The sequence below is a fragment of the Carcharodon carcharias genome, chromosome 12 (assembly GCF_017639515.1).
Source record: "Carcharodon carcharias isolate sCarCar2 chromosome 12, sCarCar2.pri, whole genome shotgun sequence".
Lineage (NCBI taxonomy): Eukaryota > Metazoa > Chordata > Chondrichthyes > Lamniformes > Lamnidae > Carcharodon > Carcharodon carcharias.
Window position 1 is genome coordinate 112461004 of NC_054478.1, and position 24999 is coordinate 112486002.

The 24999-nt window shown below is 46.8% G+C and overlaps 1 pseudogene; it reads right to left on the reverse strand.

Moving 5' to 3' along the window:
* Window positions 1–55: 55 nt before the first annotated feature.
* On the reverse strand, window positions 56–22277 carry LOC121284710 (annotated as a pseudogene).
* Between the last annotated feature and the right edge of the window lie 2722 nt (window positions 22278–24999).

The window sequence follows — 24999 nt, forward strand, 5'->3', positions numbered from 1 at the left end:
ATTGTTATGTTGACAACTGATTCAACAAAATGAGATCATACTTTACAATAACAGTCTAGAAATCTCTCATTCGCTTGAAAGATCCGATAGTTGAGTTGTAACTGCCCCAGTCACCGTATATCCTGTATTCACCGGGTCTCAGGAAGTACTGTCGGTCTCTGTAGTTAGGATGCTCAAAGAAGATCCAGTAACCGTCCATCACTTGGCAGGAGTGAATATCAAGGTAACGGAAATGATCATAGACAGATGGACAGTCATCCATGAATTCCAACATTTGTCCTCCAAAGTCAGGCCTCTCGTAAATCCTCATTCTGTAGTTTCCACCTCAGTACTGTAAAAGCAATAAGATGATATTAGTGATGAAACTGCAAAGGTACATTCGGTATATGTAGAAAAAGAGGAACATGGTAAAGGAAGGAATATAACGGAGCCCAGATAATGACATCAATAATGAGAGAAAAGCTGAGATAATTTATTAACATCAATTCAATAGGTTGATTATATTTGAGACATGTTACCAACAAGCAGCTCTTATGTAATTTTATACAGTTAATCAGTGAAGTGTGTGTAAAAGTGCACAAGGGACTGATATTTGTTGGCGCAAAAAGACAGAGGTTTATCATTTCAGTAAAAATCTAAATGTGCTTCTGGTTCCTATTCTGATCAGATTCTTTCTCTGTTTTTCTGTATGGGGGCAGCTTTCTCTTTTCTATAATGTGTTAAACAATTACAGTAGGATGAATGGGGTGAGTACAAGTTGTAGCCAGTCATGTCTTAGTTAATCTGTCAATGAATTTATCACTCTCTACAATGTCAAAGCATCAATATGGCTTTCAGTTATCTGATTAATTGTAAATAACTGTATCCAATTATATCCCAGATGATCTTGCATTTTGCAACAGGCTGCCGAAATGACACTCAGAACTAACTTCCCAATTTGCAAATTATTGACTTAAGGAACGAATCGTACAACTTAACAGCAACTACAAAATTACGAGGGCTGATCCTAACTTCTGGCAGTGACAGAAATACATGTTAGTGGATTGGTAAATCAGGCTGGGTGTGTGACAGGCAGGCACTCCACTACTTGTTAACCACCACTGGAGAAAGTTAAAATCAGACCTGTGAAAACAGCTGATGGCTCTTCAGAGCTGATGCGCACAAACTCAAATGTTGAGTACACTGATCATTTTCTCAGTATCAGTTTGGGTAGGAAATACAAACCAACAAAGTTAACTCACATGTGGGTAGGTGCAATATGACCTGATGTTGTCATTGAATCCCATCCAACGCTGGTAGTCAGGATATTCTCCCCTGCTCAGAACATACTGGTATCCCATGTAATTGGTTCTCTCATACACCACCCACCAGTCGCTCATGACACGGATGGAGTTACAGCAGCTGAAGTAAGATTGCAGGTCAGCACAGTCACTACTGCACTCCATAGTGCCGACACTGGAAGTTCCTGGCCTTGTAAAATATGATCTGTGGAAAGATTATAGATTTATAAATTAACAATTTATCAAACTCACCAATACTTAATAAAGAATTCTAATACAATATACTAATTCTGAATAATTCTTGCCTTTCCCATTTTGAGCTGAGAGCTTAGTAACTAACTCTTTCACTGCTTCACACGGCTTGGTATTTATATGCTAGACAGAAATGCCTCTCTGAGCTGTACTTCTGTTATTTTAATGATTGCAATAGTTTGAACTCAGCACAAAAGCAGCAAAACACATGTCACATACACTCATTGTAAAGACACCTATGTGTTTTGCCTCCATATCATTTAATTGTGTGAAGAAGGTAACAATGCATTGGTATCCATTGTGTTCCTGTCACCGTCATACGCTGAAATTTCGGAACTGTGGCATTACAGATTCAGTCAGGTATGTTTCAGATAGTTCAGTGTAATTACTGAAGCCAACTCCAAAACTGGTTAAGATACAGATATACGTTTCCAGAACAAGTTGCTTTATTTACAGTACTCTAATTAATAGCTGATGCATAACTGCCAGTGTGTTTAGGTTCCAGACTATGCTCCAAAGGCCATTAAACTTTTCTCATTGCATATAATTGTATGACGATATTGCGACAACAGTTTTGGGGAGGTGTTGTTTGTTAACACTGGTTACAGTCCATACTCGTTTTCATATTTTGTTGTATATTACCTTTTATATTCCTCTAAGTTTCAGTTTACCTGGGGCCATATTAGGACAGTAAACAGAACAATAGAAAGGCAGATGGTAGTGTGACCAAAGTCATTTTTAGAATATATGTAGAGGGGGAGGGGAGCTGAATTCAAAACAAAAAATCAGTAAAGGAGAAAAGAGGCTCTGGGATGAATGAAACCTAATTTAAATTTGACATAATCACAAATTCACCAGAGGTGATATCCTCAAGCTCAGAAACAGCAATGTGACATGAATAGGGTTATTGAATCATGAAATGTAGATTGTGGTTCATTCACAGCGCCTGCTCTTTCTTTGAATGAGTGATCCAATTAGGCACAATCCTCTGTTCTTTCCCCATAGATTTCAACTTTTCCCTTTTCATGTGTAAGTCAATCAAATAAATCCATCAGTAAATAAAGAGATAAGAGACAACATTAAAATAAAGAAATTGCATACAAAAATGGACTCAAAGCAATGATACTAGTGACCAGGAAAGATACAAAGAACAGCAATGGTGACAGACCAGATTGTATGAGCTACAAAAAAATAAAAATGAAAAAGAATTTGCAAAGGAAAGCCATTTCAAAACAAAAATGTTTTACGATTATTTTTGGAGAAAATATATTGATCAGGACCCTTGCATACTGATAACAGTGATGTTGTCAATGATAATAAGGAAGTGGTGAACAAGCTAAATAGTGATGTTGTGTCAATATTTACATTAGAGGAAGAGGTCAGAATGCTAGACGTCCCAAGGAAATTAATATTGAATCAGAGACAGTGACTCACTCAAATTAACTTAAGCAAAATAATGGGAATGAAGAAAATGATGACACTAAAGCATGACAAATCTCTAGGATCAAGATTTAAAAGAAGTAGGGGAGGCTATTGCACTTATGGATGGGCAATAAATGCTGGTCTTCTAGTGGCACCCACATCTCATGAACAAATATTTAAAAAATGACATCCTAAATATAACCTTTGAAATTTCTCCTGATTTGGGAACTGCTCCTTTAGATTGGGAAATTTTGCATGTCGCTCTGCGGGGACAGGTAGATAAGGTGGTTAAGAAAACATTTGGCATACTTGCCTTCATTAGCCAAGGCATAGGATATAAGAGCAGGGAGATTATGCTGGAACTGTATAAAACACTTGTTAGGCCGCAGCTAGAGTACTGCGTACAATTCTGGAATCCGCATTATAGGAAGGATGTGATTGCACCAGAGAGAGTGCAGAGGAGATTTACCAGGATGTTGCCTGGGCTGGAGAATTTTAGTTATGAGGAGAGATTGCATAGACTGAGGTAATTTTCCTTGGAGCAGAGGAGATTGAGGGGGAACATGATTGAGGTGTATAAAATTATGAGGGACATGGATAGGGTAGACAGGAAAGAACTTTTCCCCTTGATGGAGGGATCAATAACCAGGGGCATAGATTTAAGGTAAGGGGCAGGAGGTTTAGAGGGGATGTGAGGAAGAATTTTTTAACCCAGAGGGTGGTGGGAATCTGGAACTCACTACCCGAAAGGGTGGTAAATGCAGAAACCCTTATAAAATTTAAGAAGTGTTTAGATATGCACTTGCGATGACAAGGCATACAAGGCTACGGGCCTAGTGCTGGAAAATGGGATTAGAGTGGTTAGGTTCTTGTTTGACCAGCACATACTCGATGGGCTGAAGGGCATTTTTCTGTGCTGTAGACCTCTTTGACTCTATAAGAAACCCATGTAGTGGTGTGTGTGTGTCATCTTCACCTCTGATTTCTAGTGGTTTGAATCTCTCCCACTCCCTGGGTTCTAGACCTTGGACTTATTTGGAGGTTGTGATAAAGTGCAGCAGACAACTGGTTTTGGTGCAAGAAAAAAACTGAGTTTATTGAAGTCACAAGTGAACTTATAACATTAGGATTACACTGAGATAATACACTACAAAATACACTTAATTAAGAATGGAGAAAACACGGCATAATGAGGGAAAATCACGCTACTAATCCCCTTATCCTTGTCCCACCCCCCAAAACCATACTAAATTGAACTAGCAGAGGTCAGGGATCATGCTCACCAACCAGAGTTCCTTGACAGTTCGAAATCCAGCCAGGTAAGCCGGTTGCAGTTTTGGGGTACGCTCTTTGTGTCCTCTGGGGCCTGCCGTCCCCACGTGATCCTGGTCTGTGGAATCTGCAAAGGTTCTTCAGTTGGGTGGATCTTCGTGGAGGGCTGCGGTTGCGGCCTTGTTGTCTTCAGTTGAGCCTGCCACCCCGTGCCCCTCGCCATGATGTTGCCTGCAGGCCTGCAAACCTCCAGATCTCCTTCCTCCACTTGGCTCAGCTCCCTGCTTAAGGTCTGCTCACCCTCCTGTGTCAGCTTTCAAAATTGCTCACCCTTCTGTGTCACTGCCCAAAACTGCTTTCAAAACTGCTCACCCTTCTGTGTACCTGCCCAAAAACTGCTCATTTCAGATCTGTTGGCCCAGTTATACTGTTTTTTTTTTTCGAATTTCTTATGTCAATCCAAATCAAGGTTAGTTCTTTGTTTGATTTTGGTGGGCTTCCCCAGTTGATTGATGTCCCGTTGTTTTTAATGGGCTTGCATGATGTTTATCATTGTCTTCCTGCCCCCTGTAACTAGTCTTGAACTGAAAGCCATTGTATGTGTGGCGTATTGATGGGTTCGCATAATTGCATTGATTGTGGTCTTCCTGACTTAGTAGTTAGTAGTGATTATTTATGCAAGATTTTGATGGGCTTTAGTTTCATGTTGATTGTTTTAAAAGGAAGAATGCATATTCTGTCTCCTCTCATTGTCTGGTTTCAGGTAAAAGTCCAAAAGTCATATCCTTGTTGATGATATGAAAAATGTGGGAATTTTGAGAACCCTTCACCTGATGGAGGGAAACCAGGGAATTAGAGTTCAGTTAGCCTAACATCTGTTGTCAGGTAATGTCTAGACCTATAAATTAAGGATAGGGTGACTGAACACCTTGAAATTTTTAACTGATCGGTGAAAGTGAATATTTGGAAGAGGTGACGAAGGTAATGGTCAGGGAAATGCCCGTGGATTTTATTCATATAGGCTTCCAAATGTCATTTCATAAAATCTTTCATATGAGACTGTTCATCAAAGCTGAAGTTCATGCAAGTGCAGGCAAAGTATTGACCTGGTTAGGAATTTGGTTGAATGGCAGGAGTACAGAGAAGGGGTAATGGGGATACAAGTGGGTAGAAGTTATGCTTCATCTATACAAAGTTCTGGTTAGACCACATCTAGAGTAATGTGAATAATTCTGAGCATCACCCCTTAGGAAGAATAAACTGGCTTTGGAGAGACTGCAGAATAGGTTTACCAGAATGATCCCTGAGCTCAAATGATTAAATTATTAGGAGAGAAGATACAAACTGGCCATTTATTTCCTTGAATTCAGAAAGTTAAGTGGTGATTTGATTGAAGTTTTCAAGATATTAAAGAAAACAGATAAGTCAGATAGATAGAAAATAATTCTAATATTTGGGGAGTCTAGGATCATGGAACATAGTTTAAAAATTTGAACCAGGCATTACAGAGGTGAAATTAGGGAACACCTCTTCACACAATGGGAGGTAGAAATTTGGAAATCTCTTCTGCAAGCAGCAATTGTTGCTAGATTAATCATAAATTTTAATCTGGGATTACTATATTTTTGTTAACCAGAAGTATTAAGGGATAAAAAGCAGAGGCAAATGGAATAAATTGCAATTACAATTGTCTGTGGGAAGCCTCTTTGCAAGACTTTCTGTCAATGCCCATCAGGAATGAGGAGTTAAAGTAGCCCAGGTTCTTTTATAGAACAATGGGGGGAGTTTCATCGCTTTCCTCAGTAACCATCTGCCTAGTGAAAATCAGGTCTGTCAGGGTGGAGAGCTGTGATTGTGGGGGCTACGAGTTCAGATTGAGATGGATTAACGTGAGTAAAGGTAGGACGGAATCTGAGGCAGCCGATAGCATGGTGCCATTTCTCAATGTGAGGCGTGCTGCAGAGGCCAAAGGATGGGAGCTGAGAAGGTTTCAGAATTCACGCGTGGAAGTTTCAAATTTTGTAATCAAAGAATCACGGAATTGTTACGGTGTAGAAGGAGGCCATTTGGCCCATTGTGTCTGGACGGGCTCTCTGAGCATTTTAACTTAGTGACAATCTCTTGCCATTTCCCTGTAACCCTGCACATTGTTTCTATTAAGATAATCATCCAAAGCCCTCTTGAATGCCTCAGTTGAGCCTGCCGCCACCACACTTCCAGGCAGTCCATTCCAAATCCTAACTACTCGCTGTGTGAGAATGCTTTTTCTCACCTCGCATTTGCTTCTTCTGCAAAACACTTTAAAACTGTGTCCTCCGGTTCTCAATCTGTTTACGAGCAGATTCAGAATTCACAAGTGGAAGCTTCAAATTTTGTAATACTACTCAGTCCAGACCCCTCATTATTTTGAATACTTCTTTCAAGTCTCCTCTCAGCCTTCTCCTCTCCAAGGAAAACAGTCCCAAATTCTTCAATCTTTCCTCATAACTGAAGTATCTCACCCCTGGAACCATTCTTGTAAACCTCTTCTGCACTCTCTCCAGTGCATTCACATCCTTCCTATAGTGTGGCCCCCAGAACTGTACACAATACTCGAGCTAACCAGTGTCTTATATAAGTTCATCATAACCTCCCTGCTCTTGTACACTATGCCCATATTAATGAAGTCTAGAATACTGTATGCTTTAGAAACAGCTCTCTATACCTGTCCTGCCACCTTTATTGGCTTATGTACATATACACCCAGGTCTCTCTGCTCTTGCACACCCTTTAGAATAGTATCCTTTATTTTATACTGTCTCTCCATGTTCTTTGTACCAAAGTGTATCACTTCACACTTCTCTGAATTGAACTTCATCTGCCACCTCTCTGCCCACTCCACCAATGTGTCAATGTCCTTTTGTAGTTCTATGCTGTCCTCCTCACAGTTTACAATTCACCCAAGTTTTGTGTTGTTCACAAACTTGAAATTGTCCCCTGCACACCAAGATCTAGATCATTTATTTATATCAGGAAGAACAAAGATCCCAATACCAAACCCTGGGGAACTCCACTACAAACCTTCCTCCAGCCTGAAAAATACCCATTAACTCTCTATTTCCCATCCCTCAGCCAATTTTGTATCCACATTGCTACTGCCCTTTTTATTCCAAGGCCTATAACTTGCCTTGCAAGCCTGTTGTGTGACACTGTATCAAATGCCTTTTAGAAGTCCATATACACCACACCGATGGCCTTTCCCTCATCAACGATCTCTGTTATCTCTTCAAAACACTCCAAATTAGACTTTCCTTTAACAAATCCATGCTGACCCTTCCGAATCAATCCAATTTTTTCCATGTGACTATTAATTCTATCCCAAATAATTATTTCTAGAGGTTTCCCCACCACCAAGGTTAAACTGACTGGTCTGTAATTGCATGGTAGATCTTTACACCCTTTTTTGAGCAAGGGCATAATGTTTGCAATTCTCCAGTCCACTGGTACCTCCCCGAATCCAGGGAACATTGAAAGATTATTGCCAGTGCGTCTGCAATTTCCACTCTCACTTCCTTCAATATTCTTGGATGCATCTTATCTGGTCCCGGTGCCTTATCAACTTTAAGTACTGACAGCTTATCCAATATCTCCTCCTTATCAATTTTAAACCCTTCTAGTGACTGAGTTTACTCCTCTGTCACCAAGGCCTGGGCAGCATCTACCTCATAGGTAAAGACAAATGCAAAATATTCACTTAACACCTCAGCCATGCCTCTTGCCTCCATGTCGAAATCCCCTTTTAGGTCCCTAATTGACCCCACTCCTTTTACCACACTTTTACTATTGATGTGTTTATAGAATACTTTGGTATTTCCTTTTATGTTAGCTGCCAGTCTTTTTTTTAATAACCCCTCTTTGCTTCTCGTAATCACTTTTTCACATCCCTTCTGAACCTTCCATATTCAGCTTGGTCCTCAATTGTATTTGTTACCTGACACTGGTCGTAAGCACACTTTTTCTTCTTTAGCTTAATTTCTATCTCCTTTATCATCCAGAGAGCTCTGGATTTGTTTGTCCTACCCTTCCCTTTTGAAGGAACATACCTTAACTGTGTTCAAACCATCTCCTCTTTGAAGATAGCCCATTGTTCAGCTACTGTTTCCACGTCAACCTTTGGTTCCAGTCTGTTCGGCCCAGCTCCGTTCTTGCCCCATTGAGGTCTACTCTGTGCCACTTGATTATTCTTACTCTGGATTGATCAATATCCTTTTCCACCGTAATCCTAAACCTTATGATACAACGATCATTGTCCCCCACTGTCACTTGATCTACTTGGCCCACCTCATTTCCAAGAACCAGGTCTAGCAGTGTCTCCTTTTTTGTTGGACTGGACACATTCTGCTGTAGGAAATTCTCCTAAACACAATCTAGGAACGCTTGTCCCTCACAGCCCCTTACACTAACACTATCCCAGTCTATATACAGGTAATTAAAGTCCCCCATTATAACTACTCTATGATGTTTGCACCTCTCTATAATTTCCTTGCAGATTTGTCCTCTATATCTTTCCCACTGACTGGTGTTCTATACATTACACCATGCAATGTAATTGCATCCTTCTTATTCCTTAGTTCTAGCCAAATCGATTCTGTCCTTGAATCCTCTGACACATCCTCTTTCTCCACTACTGCAATACTCTTCTTAACCAAAAATGCCACCCCTCCTATCTTTTCTGAACACTTTGTAACCAGGAATATTTAGCACCCAGATCTGCCCTTCCTTAAACCAGATGTCCATTATCGCCACAACATCATAATCCCACAAGGCAATCTGTGCCTATAACTCCCCAATTTTATTAACTATACTTTATGCATTCACATACATGCAGTGTAACCCTAATTTAGACTTCATTACTTGCTGCCTTACTCCAACTCCATCTATTAACCTACTATTCTCTATTTTAATGTTATCTGCCTCTCCCAACGTTCCATGCATCATGACATTACTTTCTAATATTCTCTCCTGGTTCCCATATCTCTGCTGAATTAGTTTATATCCTCCCCAATAGCACAAGCAAAACGACCAACAAGGAACTCAGTCACAGCTCAGCTCATATGCAACCCATCCGACTTGTACAGGTGTCATCTCTGCCAAAGCCAATTCCAGTGTCCCAGGAATCTAAAGCTCTCCCTCCCGCACCATCTTTCCAGCCTTTCCATTCATCTGTCTTATCTTCCTAGTTCTGTACTCATGCACTGGGAATAATCCGGAGATTACTATTTTAGACGTTCAGATTGCTAAATTTCTACCTAGCTCCCTAAATTCCAATTTCATGACCACACCCACCTTCCTGCCTATGTTGTTAGTACCAACATGGACCATGACCCCTAGCTGTTCACCCTCCCCCAAAAGAATGTCCTGCGGCCGTTCTGTGACATCCTTGACCCTAGCACCAGGGAGGCAACAAACCATCCTGGAGTCACATTGATGACTGTAAACATGTCTGTCTGCTTCTCTAGCTAAATAATCCCCTGTCAGTACTGCCCTTCAGCTCTTCTTCCTCCCCTCCTATACAGCTGGGCCACCCGTGGTGCTGCTTGCTTGGCTCTTGCTATAGTCCTCCAAGGATCTATCACCTTCGCCAGTGAGCGGGACCTCTGGGGACTCCTGCACTACCTGCCTGTTTCTCTTGAACTGCCTAGTGGTCACCCATTTACTATCTGCCTGCTTGCCCCTAACTTGCAATGTGACCACCTCTCTGAATGTGCTATCCACACAGTTCTCTGCCTCACGGATGCACCTCAGTGACCCCAGCTGCTGCTCAGGCTCCAAAACGCTGAGCTCAAGCTTGTGCAGCTGGTGACACTTTCTGCACATGGGCTGGTCTGGGTCATGAGAAGTGTCCACGTCTCCCCACGTGTCACAGGACGGGCATTCTGCTTGGCTGAGCTGTCCTGCCATGCTTTAACCTTAAACTTTTAAATCACTTAAACTTTAAAATCCTACTTATTAAACCTTACCAAAAAATACAGTTCCTACTTTATTCTAAACCTTAGGAACAGAAAAAACCTTAAACAGTTACTGGCTACTCAACAGATACTCAGCAAACAGCTAGCTTCTTCTCCAACCAATTAAATTGCTTCTTTCCTGTGATGTCACAATTTGGTTTTTCTCACTCTCCATTTGAACTCAGCGTGGGCCAATTCCCAGCAGCTGACAGGTCCGCCTCTCTGACAGCTCTTCCTGAAGGTGAGTGATGTAGGCCACGCTCCCTGGGCTGTATTTATTCTCTCCCCACTCCATGTATCTCCTGCAGGTCTGCCTATCTGACTGCTCTTCCTGAAGGTGAGTTTCCATTGTGACCACTGTCAAGATAGTTCCAGTGGGCTACATAATTGGCAGCTGATCCACTATTAGTTTTTTAAAGCCTCTGCCGAATCATTTCTCATAGCTTTGGCCAGAATCTTTTGCTCCCGTTGGCTGCGGGCGTGTTTGGTGGCATCAGTGGACACTATGGCAAGAAGGCCAAAAATCGGTTTTAGGCTGTCGTGAAACCAGTTTGCAGTCGTCCACTCCGCCCGTCAATGGCGGGCTGCGTTTCCCACCGCTGCGCATCAGGAGAATTTTAATACTTTAGCTCCTCATTATAAACTCATCACCACCCCCCCGCACCCCCCCACCCCACCGACCCACCACCACCACCCCGCCCCACATGCTGGACCATCCGGGCACATTGGCGTGATTGCACAGAAATGTTTTGCACAATTGTACATAAGCGACATGCACCTGGTGAGCTGCACTTTGCTCAGGACTTCAAAGTTTGTATGCCTACTTTGCTTCAGGCAGCACTCATGGTCATTAGCACCAGACTTCACAGCCAGTGCCACATCACTTTTAGGGGGACTCACGGGCAGGTCTTTATCTACCAGACCAGCCGTAAGGTGACTTTTCAATTGCTGCAGGGCTAGAGCTTGCCTGGGGAAGGGAAAGGAAGGGACTGCAGGGTGGGGATGGCACTGGGGAAGGGGAGAATCCAGGATGTGTGTGGGGGCACATGTTGATCTGTGCAAGTAGCCTCAAGATGGTGAGGGCTGAGGCCACGGTCTCCAGGGCAGATGAGGCCAGATGGAGATGTGAGGGTGTGTGAGACAGAACGAGTTGTGATGTCCCTTGAGCTGGCAGTGAGTGAGATGACACTGAATGTGTGATGGGCTTGTGACTATGTGAGTTTGGAGTGATGAGATGGTTGTCTTACCCTGGTGGCACGGGTGAGATTATTCATCCTCTTTTTGCACTGGATGGCCAACCTGTTCTGTGCATTGTTGGCACTGACCACCACTGCCATTGCTTCCCATACAAGAGTGGTAAGATTGTTGGACCTCCTGCAGCCAGAGTGGGGATGGAGGGCATCATGGCGGGCCTCCAAAGGCATTCCAGTGATGGGTCACTGAATTCTTCTTGGCTTTCAGGGCCATGTCTTCACTGGAGTAGTCCTGGACTGCAAGCATTGAGAACTGTGTGCATGGCTGCAATTTAGAAATGGCACCCGGAGTGAGGTAAAGGCATGGTGGATGATTCGGAGGCTGCGTGCCAGTGAGATGGAGTGTTTCCTGTGGTTGCATAATTAATGAGGTGGGAAGTGGACAATATGATGTGAAAAGCTGCCATTGTAGCCAGCAGGTAAAACATCGTTTTTCATGCCTGCTACCGCACTTAGTGCAATTCAGGGATGATTCCACCCTTTGATCATTTGCACAATTCTTTCTCATACTCACATTCTCTCCTCCATTTAATGCAATCATTTGCCGATCAACTTCAACTGTTCACCAACAACGATACAGAACTGTATTAAAGTATAGATAAACAATATCCATAGAGCTACTTTGAGCCAGATCATCCAATACCTCCTTCAGGAATTCTCAATATGGACATGCTAATTTGCCCTGATGACTTCATGCCTTCCTGATGTTAAATGATGTCTTTGGTTGATATAGCTGTAGTAACTGAAGGTATAACTCTCCTACTGCCCATGGGGATCATGTGATTGTTCTTGGCAGCTCCAATGAATGAGCCCTAAGTGAGAGTAATCCAGGGGAGGGTGCTGCTTGTCTAGGACCTGCTTCAAGCCTGTAGCATCTGAAAAGCTCTCTGTAATAAAGTTACCTGTTTCTAGTTGAACCTGTCTGGTACGTCAAGCCATTACATTTGACGATGAGGGTAAAATAGCTCTGCCGCACCTCGTCTTGTTAATGTGAGTACATCAAATCTAAAGAAAAAAGGAAAGAATACTCATTAGCCATGCCACTCTCCGGCAGAATCAATCCCTATGATGCGAATGGAAGACTGGAACTAGTATGTAGAGTACCTCGGATTTTATTTCAGGACTAATGAAATTACCGCAGAGGAGAAGCAGACGCAATTCTTTTGGGTGGATGTGGTCACAAGCCATACAATCTCATTCACAGTCTGATGGCCCCAAACGGGCCTAATTCTAAGTCCTTTAATGAATTAGCAGACCCCATGAAAACGTATTTTCAGCCGATGCCATCTGTAATAATGCAGAGGTTTAAGTTTAATGCCAGAATTCGAGCCCGGGAGAGTCCATCACAACCTATATAGCGAAGTCAGAGTGCTCAGTCAACTGCTTCAACTTAGGAGACACACTTAATGCTATGCTGCGGGACTGATTAGTTTGTGGAGTTTACGACGGTGCTATTCAGTGCAGTTTGCTCGCAGAGTTTGACATCGATTTGAAGAATGTCATGGAAATAGCAGTAGCCATGGAAAGTGCTGAGAGAGACTTGCAGGCTTTACAACACATATAACATGCCGCTGTTCTTCAGCTAGGGTCGGAACCTACAGCTAGGCATAGCACGAAAAGCAGGGAAACAACAGCCAAGAGAGAGAGGCAATGTCCACTGTTAGAAAAAGAAAAGGCCTAGTAAAAACATTTCAGCAGGGACTCCAAGGTTAATCTGTTACAGATGTGGGAGTGACCACATATCAGACACCTGCAGATTCAAGGAGGCAGAATACCATTATTGCCATAAGAAAGGTCACGTAATAAAGCAATGCAGGGTGAAATCGAAACAGCCCATGAAGCAGCAAACCAAAATAATTGAATTGAATAATACAACAGAACCTGAAGCTGCCAATACTGACATCTATTCCCTGTACAACGTCACAGCGGTAAAAACCGAACCTATTTTTGTCACAATCCAAGTTAATGGGAAGCCACTAATAATGAAGGTAGATACGGGAGCCTCAACCACAGTGGTGGGAGAGCACACATTTAAATACCTAAATGAAGGTACCCAGCCACTGAATCTGGAGTGAGCAATGGTTCATTTGAAGACATACACTGGAGAATCCATATAGATAAAGGGCATTGCCACAGTACCTGTGTCCTGGAGGCACTAGACAGCCCAGCTTCCAGTGATCATAGTGACAGGTGCAAAACCTAGTCTCCTGGGCCAAGACTGGTTACAAAAAATCAAGCTCAACTGGTCTGAAATATTTCACTTGAGAACAGGAGGAGTTCCTGAGTTGTTATGGAAATGCATCTGTATTTCATGATAAAAGGTTTGCAAGTAAAAATATATGTGGATATTCAGGCGACAACCTATTTCTTTAAGGCCAGACCTGTGCCTAATGCCTTAAAGGAGAAGGTGGATGCAGAACTGTGCTAGTTAGAAAAGGTAGGCATCATCCAAACAGTCCAATTTTCGGAATGGGCAGTGCCCATAGTCTCAGTAGTGAAGCCTGACCAAAGTATATGCATTTGTAGGGGCAAGGCAGCTGAAATAGATAAATATCCTATCCCAAGGAAAGACAACTTATATGTAAGTCTAGCTGGAGGCAAATCCTATACAAAACTGGACATTAGCCCTGCACACCAACAGTTAGAGCTTGATAGCACATCTAGAGACTATTGTAAAGAACATATTTTTATTTTTCTTGGACTATGACTTTAGGATTGGAATGTGGTTTCAAAAATTACCATGGCTGCAGTTTAAAAGAGATGTTTACTGGAGCTGAAAGAAGAAAATCTACAATGTTGCTATCTCTTGGAACAGTGTGTGCTAGGTTGGACAGAATGGTGCTGAAAAAGAGACCAGGTTTAAGAGGAAACTGCCTAGACGGTGTTTTGATTGGCTCCTGACCAAGTGGCCAGGTTCGGTGTGAGGATATTGCAGTAGATCAGCTCCTAGTCTGAAAAAAGGAAAGACCTGAAATCTCTCTCTTGTGTTCTGTAAGATTCCACTAATCCTGCCTTAGTAGCTAGCTGGCTATTCTTCTCAACGCTGAATCCTACTTTCTTTGAGAAACACCTGTTAGGAGGAAAAGGGGGAAAATCACCAGTAGAGACATTAAAAACAAGTTTCAACTGGAGAATCACAGACTGAAAGCACTGGGAGACCACCTCATGTCAGTCACAACAACCTGCAAGGAATTTGGAAGAAAGCAATCAAAGTCAACCCATCTAATCCTGAACTCTGAATTGGTGCTATTGAACAGTTTTATCTCACCGTTAAAATCCATGTTTTGTGTGTCTTATATGCGTGTGTGTGTTTTTGTACAGGGGTTTAAGAAAGGGTAGAGTTTAAGTTATAGAGTTAAAAGTTAGCAGTTCACATTTCTTTCTTTTGCCACTGGTTACAGACAATTTTTAATAAACAATCATTTATTTGTTAAGTTTACAAACCTAGTGCTCGTATTCTTTTAACCTAAGTTAAACAGTAAGGTAGAATTGAGGAAATTTGGTGGTCTGATAAAACTTCTCACATTTGTCATGGCTCAGAGAGCAGTGGGGCTTGATACTTCAGTGCATTATCCCCAGTGAGTTATAACACTATGTGTCTATATCAACATGCAGAAGGGTTTGTATCATTATACTCGCCTACTCTTTGGAGTATCGTCTGCATGTGCAATCTTCCAAAGAACAATGGAGAACCTTTTGCAAGGACTTGCCTGAGTAGTAGTATACCTAGATGATCTGATCACAGGGTCAACCGAAGCTGAACATATGGCCAACCTGAAGGAGGTGTTAAGAAGATCCTTGGAAGCCGGTGTATGATTAAAGAAAGAGAAATGTATATTCCAAGTGCCAGAAGTTACTTACCTGGGTTACAGGGTGGATACCATAGGTTTGCATCCTGTAGAAGCAAATGTTAGGGCAATCAAAGATGAGCCCTCTCTGTCCAGTGTAACCGAACTCAAGTCTTTTCTGGGCATGATCAACTACTATGGCCGCTTCTTGCCAAACTTGTCAGCAATGTTAGCACGATTACACTTGTTAAAAAAGAATCATTGTTGGTTGTGGAATTCACAACAGGAAGAAACTTTTGTGAAAGTTAAGAAGCTATTACATTCATCATGTTTATTGGCACACTATGATCCATCGAAAGAATTGGTGACATGATGCGTCTCCTTATGGTGTGGGAGATGTGTCATCACATAGGATGGAAGATAGATCAGAAAGGTCAATTGGATATGTCTCCAGACCCCTCTCTGCAGCCGAGAAGGGTTATTCCCAACTAGAAAAGGAAGGTTTATCAATGATATTCGGAGTGAAGAAATTCCACCAGTATCTGCACGGATGACATTTCACCATTGTATCAGACCATAAAACATTAATGAGTTTATAGAGTGAAGATAAAGCCTTTCCGCTAATAGCATCAGCAAGAATTCAACACTGGGCTTTGATATTATTTGCATATGAGTATACCTTTCTGCACGGTACTGACTTGCATATTGCAAATGCGGACGCAGTCAGTTGCCTCCCATTGCCAGATGCCAAGCACATGCTCCAGTGCCACAAGAAGTTGTGCTAGTACTGAATTTCTTGGTATTGTGTATTGCCTGAAGCAAATTAGAAATTGGGTGAACAGAGGTCAATTTTGTCAGAAGTTAGAGACCTTGGGCAGAATTTTCCGAGTCCGTTGGCGGCGGGCGTGATAGGTGGCGTGTGCAGAAAATATGGCGTGACCTGCTTCATGACGGAGTGAAGGCAGGTTGCGATTGTCCACTCAGCCCGCCAGCATTTCCTGCAATCGGTCAGTGCGGAGCTTATTGTAATACATCAGCATATAATTAAAAGGCCATCTCGCCAGGCTTTTGGAACCCCACCGTATCGTGCGTACATGTCGGTGGGAAAGCAAGCTGACATGTTTCATGACAGCACACAGGCAAAATAGACTTGGCAGCCTTCACTTTGGGGTGACTGAGTTGAGTGAGCAGCAGCATTTTCCACAGCTCGCCTGTTGTTTACAGGCCTCAGGGGCGCCATGGGGTGGGGGCAACTGATGCCTGGCCCCAGAGGTGACTGCTGAGGGAGGGGTGTCTAGGGCAAGTGCTGGCCAGCCTTGGAGGCGACTACTGAAGAGGGGGTTGTCCCTGGGCATGTGCTGGCCAGCCTTGGAGTGACCATTGTCAGGGAGAGGGATGTCAAGTGCTGCCCTGGTGCTGAATCATGCGCACGGGCAATCGATGTAGGGGTCAGCATAAGTGAGGGAAGAGGCCAATCATTAGGGGCACCTGTATAAACTGACCATGCCTCTGCAACTGAGACAGATCAGGCGCAACTACCGTGATATGATTGGTGTCAGGCTCCTAGCCCACTTATGCAAGCAATGAGGCAGCACCAAGTGCTCCATATCTTACCATCCCCCCCACGCCAATCCCCTCAGCGCAGATTTTGAGTCTACCACCACTTTATTAGGCCGTGGAGCAGTTGGGCTGCACATGTTGTACAATCTCCTCGCCAACGCTGGCCATGTAGCAGTCACTGCTGGAGGTCCTCAAAGCCCCTTGCAATCTCAGCATCCTAGTTTGGATTAGTGCTCCCCATGTTGCAGGTTGACAGGACAGTCATGTGGTGCACTCATCTGTGGCCATCCGAGGGATGACCAGCACTCTCCAGGAAGCATTAAGGGGTGGTCACACAGGGCCAGGAAAGGTGCTAAGTACAGCCATGATAACCACATCTCTCTCTCCTTCATGTTGCGGGAGGACCACATCAGAATCATGGATCCTGGTGACCTAGCTGTATGCCTGATGGCCAGAGGCCATAGAAGATGGAAGAGAGAGTGACTGAGGTGCCTAGCTGCACAAAGGCAGGAGCAGCAACCTCATGAAGAAGGAGCAGCAGGGGACCCACACATGCTGCCCAGAAGCGACAATGAGCCGTGGCTAGTCGGCGCCTAGCGACACCCAGGGTCTATAGACACCACCTGTCATTCCTGCAGATGACTGAGAACCAGTGTCACCAATGATTGCGCATGTCTAGGGACCTGATGGCTCACATCTGTCTCTTACTGCAGGATTTGACGCCAAGGGGACATGGAGGGCATCCACTGCCAGTGGCTGCAAAAGTAACCGCGGCGCTCAATTTCTATGCCAGTGGCTCCTTTCAGGGCTCCAAAGGTGACCTCTGTGGGATATCACAAGCCGCCACCCACAAATGCATCCATGAGGTCACGGATGCCATCTTCTCCAAGGCACACAGCTTTGTGTATTTTGCCCGGAACTGGGACAGCCAGGATGCAAAGGCCATTGGATTCTCCCTGATGCGCAGGATGCGATTGACTGCACTCATGTGACCTCAGGTCTCCATCGCTGGACTTGGTGTACTTCATCAACTGCAAGGGCTTCCACTTACTGAATGTGCAGCTGGAATACTACCACAAGAAACGCATCCTGCAGGTGTGCACAAGGTTTCCAGGGAGTGTGCACAACGCCTACATCCTGAATCGCTCTCAGATCCCTGCAGCCTTCCAGGGTCGACAGAGGATGCAGGGTTGGCTCCTTGGGGATAAGAGCCACCCACAGAGGCCATGGCTGATGACACCCATGCGGCGACGCTATAATGAGGCTCAGCAGCTCACAACTTGGTGGAGCAGACCATTGGGATGCTGAAGATGTGGTTCCAGTGCCTGGACCGGTCTAGTGGAGCCCTGCAACACAGCCTGCAGAGGGTGTCACGCATTGTCACCATCTGCTGCACCCTTTACAACCGGGTGCTCCAACAGGGAGAGGGGTTGACTGCGGAGGAGATGGAGGAGCTGGAGGTCTCCTCCGATGAGGAGGACACTGATGGGGATGAGGGTGACGGGGCCCTATGTGGTGATGATGACAGGGATGAGGCTCTCGCACTGGCTAGACAAGGCGGGCATGCACGGGAGGCCCTCATATCTGCCAGATTTGTGAAGGATGATGACGACATGCAATGCGGTGTCCCCATAGATCCTCACATCGCAGTTGTGAACGTTTGACTTCAGTCTGGCTTATGGCAACGCCAATACCCTCTGTGAGAATGCTCCTTTCATGGAGATGCAGTGGAGGCCCAAATAGTCAGTCAATCACAGGAGGATGATGAAAACATGCAGTGAGGACACTCCATAGATCTTCACATAGCCTCTGAGAATGTCAGACTCCTGTCTGGCCAAGGGCAACTTCCTCCCCCTCCATGATCAGGGCCATCTCCGAGATGCAGTCATGAAACTTTAGACGCATCTGATGCTGTGTCCGCCTTCAGCACCTTAGCCCTTCAAGATTTGGTGCACAGCATCACTGGTCACAGATGCTGGTGTGATGGGGACCAGCCCCATCTTAAAGGTGCTGAGAGGGAATGAGAGAGTTCTGTAGTGCCTGCCCACTACATTCTGGCAGTAATGACCAGCACCACCGAGGTGCAGGCATCAGTAATATTTCCAGGGAGTGTGAGGTTACATCATCACTGCGGTCTAAAGGCTACAGGGAGCACAGGGAAGAGGCCCTGACTGAGGCACCTGCTTTTTATGTTGTGCAGAAAGGTTTCATATCTGAGTGACAAGAACACTGCTCATCAGAACAAGGAGCCACAGGCAGGGAGACATTCTTAGGACTGTTTTGATAATAGTGAACAGTATGTACAAGTGATTAATGCCCGTGCCCAGGCTGTGCTTCCTGATTGGTCTCAGCTGTAGCTTGTTACTGCTGAACTGTGTGCTGTTACTGTGGTTGTACTTGGTGCTGGCTGTGGCTGTTGCCATTGCTGCTGCTGTGGGATTTCCAGTGATTTTTCCTGCTGCTGTGGGATTTGCTGTGGCTGTTCCTGCTGCTGTGGGATTTCCTGTGGCTGTTTCTGCTGCTGTGGGATTTCCTGTGGCTGTTCCTGCTGCTGTGGGATTTCCTGCGGCTGTTCCTGCTGCTGTTTTCCTGTGGATGTTTCTGCTGCTGTGGGATTTCCTATGGCTGTTCCTGTTGCTGTGGGATTTCCTGTTGTTGCTCCTGCTGCTGTTTTCCTCTGACTGTTCCAATTATTGTGTTGGTGCTTTCACTTAAACTTCCTTCCATCCTTTGTGTTACTAGGGACCTGGAGCCTGCAAGGCCTGAGGTCTGGAGGAGAGAGAGAGAGAGAAGGTGCTGCTGCAGGACAGGGAGGCCAGGAGGCAAGGACTGTTTGATTTAGCATCTGAGGTGGGCGCCTGGCCTTTTGTTTGCTGGGGGCTGAAGGGGGAGGGGGAGGAGAGAAGACCACGGCAGAGACTTGGGGAGAAAGGGTGTGTGTGTACGTTGTTTAAGATCTTGCCACCACCACCATCACCACCCCCCCCCAACCCCCTCCTCACTCCAGCCGTGTCTGAGTCCAAGTAGCTGGTGCTGTCTGTTGAAGAGGGACAGGGCTGACTCCCATGTGCCAGGCAGTACCAGCTGCCTGGTGAAGACATCGCCCTCCCCCTAATGGAAGAACATCGATGTCCTCCCCACACTCCACTCCATTGAGTGACACCCACCTACCCTTTACACTTTCCCTCCTGTGTCTCCCTGTGCTTTACCCATCTCCCTCCTCTCCTCTCTTTTATTCATCATCCCAGAGGGGGAGGTTACATCATCCTTTACCCCTCTCCCCAGGCTGGGATATTGTTGAATACAGAGCTCAGGGTGGGCGTGGCTCAGCCCCTATGGCTGCGACAAGGTTGATGGTAGTCTGGCCTTCCTGGGTGACTGTGGAGATGGTGCTGTCACCGGTGGTGGAGGCCCCCAAGAAAACTCATGCAGGTGTAGCTGCTTCTGCAGCCCCTGCTGCTCCCATGACCCTGTCAGCCTCCCACCTCCTCATCAAGGTCCGGGGGGGTAAAGAGCTACACCTACCTCGAAATGACGATCGAGGTGTGCACAAAGGCTACGGCTGTGGTTGTTGGCCCCTCAGCTGTAGTCACTGCCTTGAAAATGTACTGCAAAACCGTAATTTTCTTGAGGTCAGAGCGGGCAGTGCACCTGGCCCTAGAAAAGGAGCTCACTGTGGGTGGGATATTTCTGACAATGGACCTCTGGGAGGCCACTGCCCAGAGGATCATCATTTCCAATGTCCCGCCCTTTGCCCCAGTGAGCTCCTCCTCCCCCACTTCCATCAACTGGGGGAGGTCAAGTTAGGGGTTGCACCAATCCCGCTCGGCCTCAAGGATGCGGCCCTCTGACATGTCTACTCCTTCCGGCGCCAGGTTTTTGTCTGCCTGGCCTGGCAGGAGTACATAGATGGGGGCTTTAATCTGGAATATGAGGGAGCCGCCTACAGGGTCTTCTGGACTGCAGATGGCATGCGGTGTCATGCCCACAAGGAGGTGGGGCTCGTCCGTAAGAACTGCCCCGCCTCCAAGGCTGCCAGCGCATCCAGGCAGCTGCAGCTGGCACCGCAGCTCCTCCCCCCAGCACCATTCCATCTCCCTCCCCGCAAGGGGAGGCACCACAGGCAGCCACCACCATCTCGTCTACCAACAAGACGAGAGGAGAGACTCTATGTTGCAAGACGGCACGGAGGAAGACCTGCCACCCAACCCCCCAGACCCCCCAAACCCACCCTGATCGCCAGACCCCTGAAAACACTGGCTTGGGGGTAAAAACATCATCCGGCCTCGGCGACATGTCAGCGCATGCTCCCAGGCCCGAGTGCGTCTTAGCGCCATGTGCTAGGCCTAATGGCATCCTTGTGCAGGTTACTGGGTCCTGCGGCGGTGGGGCACACGACCCTGAGCCAGTGGTCCTATTAAAGAGGGTGGTGGGTCCAGAGGGGCTGGACAAGGCGGCGGGGGCCTTGCAGATAGAGGTCTCCCCAGCCCCCACCTTACCCCGGAAGAGACGCCACCCCTCAGAGGGGGAGGACCTCGCACCTTGCGAGGTCGGATTTGTCCCCTGCCCCAATGAAAAGCTGGTGGTGAGGGTATCGCCCTTGCACTGGTGCCCAACTCTGACCCAGCTTGTACCCCCGAGACGCCATCTGGCCTACCAGGGCACTGCAGCAGTCCCTTCATGGCTCCGACAACAAGGGCATCGGGTGACAGTGGCGAGGAAGGCCTCCCAGCTCCCTCCCAACTTTTAGCGCCAGGGCCTCCATGCTAGATCCGGAGCTTTTTCCGGGCTCATGGACGACCCAATGCCTGAGGGGGAGCAGGACTCTGAGCCGCCACCAGCCTTTGGCCCATATCCGCAAGAGGAGACCAGAGAGGACCCCTGGGGGTGGGATCTAGGTGGTGGTGGACCTGACTGGCAGCTCTGAACCAGCCCTCGTACTCAATATGGGGGAGGGGTTGGAAGCTGGAGGCGATGACATAGAGGATGATGGGATTTCGTTGTTGAGCACCGGGGACGACTTAGAGCCATTGTCGGGTGAGGTAGTGGATCCCCTGGTGCCCCCCACTGATTTTCCCCTCATCCTTTTACGGGAACTCCAGGATTTTTTAGTGAGTAACCGTGGTCACCGAGACAGGGTCCAGTCGGCCCTGGACCAGTGGCATTCTTTTCCGCTTGTATTCTGGTCCGCCCATGAGGCCCTAAAAGCCCCATGGGCTGGACCAGAACACTAAGAGGAGGGTCTACTTGTTTCCCGCTGGGCTCCTGAAGGATAGGAAGGATTAAAGTAATCCTCTCCTTCTTGCAATTTGCATTGGGTGATGGTAGCACATACTTCTGACAATGAAAACTACCATAGCTAGCCTCAACATCAACAGCAGCAGGGACGCACAGCGCAGGTTCCAGAAATTCTCGGTCCTCAAGGACAGGAAGTATACAGTGTGCTTCCTGCAGGAAACCCATACTGTTCCGGGAGACCAAGTTACGTGGCTCCTGGAGTGGCGAGGGTGGGTCTACATGAATCACCTAGGCTCCAATTCTGGTGGGGTGGCTATCTTGTTGGCCCCACATTTTCAACCGGAGATCTTGGGGGTCAAGGAGTCAGCACCAGGCCGGTTGCTGCACCTTACTGTGCACCTAGGGGGCACGGTACTTCACTTTGTGAATGTGTACACTCCCCTGGGCGCGCAGCAGCAAACGAGCTTCTTTGAAGAAATGTCCACTCATCTCAGCTCCAGCAACGCGGGCAAGTGCATCATCCTTTTAGGGGGGAGTTTCAACTGTACCCTGGGGCCAAGGACCATCATGGTGCCCAGCACCGGTCTAGATGTGAGTAAGTTGTGGGACCTGGCCGGGTCCTTTGACTTGGCGGACATCTGGTGACATCCCTATCCTGACTCCAATGTTTTCACTTTTGTGTCACCTGGAATCAGAGCGTTTAGACTCGACCGCCTTTATATTTCCAAGGCGTTCATATCCTGTGGAACGTTGGCTTCTGTGCAGCAAGTGCCATGCACAGACCGCCGTCTGGTGTGGGCGGAACTCGTTCCATTCTGCGCTTGGATGGTATCCACATACAGGCACTTTAACAACCTACTGCTGGAGGACGAACATTTCCTGGACTCGTTCCATCGTTTCTGGGCTGGCTGGAGAAGGAAGCGGGGAGGCTTCCCGTCCTTGAGCCCAGCAGTGCTGGGCACCATGGTAGGACGTGGGCAAGGCTCACGTCCGTGTCTTCTGTCAGGAGTACATGAGGAGGGGTCAACAAAGACGCGGAAATCCAGGAGGAGTTGGAGGAGGAGGTGCTCGACCTAGAGGCAAGTCTCCATCAGCCCGATGCAGACCGGTCCCTGTGGTCAGTGTATGATGAGAAGAAGGGCGCGCAGCGGGACCTGCAACTCGTTGGGTCCTGCAGCGCGTACGTGAGGTCACAGATCCAGTTCCTCAAGGACCTGGATCGTGGCTCCCCCTTCTTCTTTTACTCGCTGGAAAAGAAACGAGGTCTATCAGCAAAGCCTTAAATTGTTGGCTGATATCGGATCCCTTATCTCGGATCCAGAAGGCATCAGGGCCATTGCCAAATCCTACTACACTGCCCTGTTCTCTCCGGATCCACCCAGCGAGGCTGCTCGCAGAGTTTTGTTGGAGGACCTGCCGCAGGTCGGCCTGGAGGGTACCGGAAAGCTCGACTCCCCTCTAAGTCTGGGGGAGCTGACCAGCGCCCTCAACAACCACTGCAAGGGCAAGTCCCCTTGGTGGGATAAGCTGACTGTGGAGTTCGTAAGGGCATTCTGGGTCCTGGGGTAAAGTATCGCTAAATGGAAGATGCCCCTCTTGTGGCACAGGGCTGTGATTTCCCTCCTACCTAAGAAGGGGGATCTCCGCCACTTCAATAACTGGCGCCAGGTCTCCCTCCTCAGCACGGATTACAAAATCTTTGCCAGGGCAATGTCTTCTCTCCTTGGCACCATGCTAGACCACATGATCCACCCTGATCAATCCTACACGATCCCGGGCCACACCATCTTTGATAACATCCATCTGGTCTAGGACAATATCCATTTTTCCCAGAGTACTAGTCTGTCGCGCGCCTTCCTGTTTCTTGACCAGGAGAAGGCATTTGACTGGGTGCATCACGAATATTTATTGGGGATTCTGTGAGCATTTGGGTCCGGGACGCATTTCGTCGCCCTGATCCGATTTCTATATGCTGCCACAGAGTGTCTATTTAAGGTTAACAGGTCCCTGTCGATGCTCCTTTGCTTTAGGAGAGGATTGCATCAGGGCTGCCCCCTGTCTGATCAATTGTATTCTATTTGCATGGAGCCTTTCCTGCGCCTCTTGCGGAGAAGGTTGTCGGGATTGGTTCTGCTTAGGCTGCACATCGGGGTGGTCCTCTCATCTTATGCCGATGACGTGCTCCTCATGTTCACCAACCTGGCTGACCTGCAGGGGATGCGCGAGTACCAGGAGGTCTACTCTGCCATGTCCTCTGCCAGGATCAACTGGGACAAGTGTTCTGGACTCCTGGTCAGTCAGTGGCAGATAGATCCCCTACCCGAGGAGATCAGGTCTTTCACCTGGAGCAGGACAAGCCTCCTCTACCTGGGGGTCCATCTCTGCCCTGCTGAGGAATCTTGGCCAGTGAGTTGGCAGGAACTGGAGACCAAAGTCACCACTCGCCTGCGCGCTGTACAGGAGTGCTCTCCGAGTGCTGTCTTAGCAGGGTCGAGTTCTGGTCATAAACCAGCTGATTGCCGCCATGTTGTGGTACCGACTGGTCACTTTGACCCCTCCCCTGGACTTCGTCACAAAAATCCAGAGAATGCTCATCAACTTCTTCTGGGACAAAAGGCTGCACTGGGTCGGTGCTGAGGCTCTGAATCTCTCGCCTAGGGACGGCGGTCAGGTGCTGGTGTGCCTACATACCCTAATGATGACTTTCTGCCTGCAGTGATACCTTTACGTCAAGCCCCCTCCGAGCTGGTGTGCCCTAGCGACGCGTTTCTTCGGCCAGGTGAACTGCCTGAATTATGACATGCAGCTCCTGTTTATAGACCTGAGGGGCTTTCATGGCTCTTTGCAGGCATTGCCTGTCTTTTACCAGGACCTGATAAAAGTCTTGAACATGGTCACCTCGCGATGCAGCTCTCCGCGTCAGGAGTAGCGGCTATCGTCAGAGAGC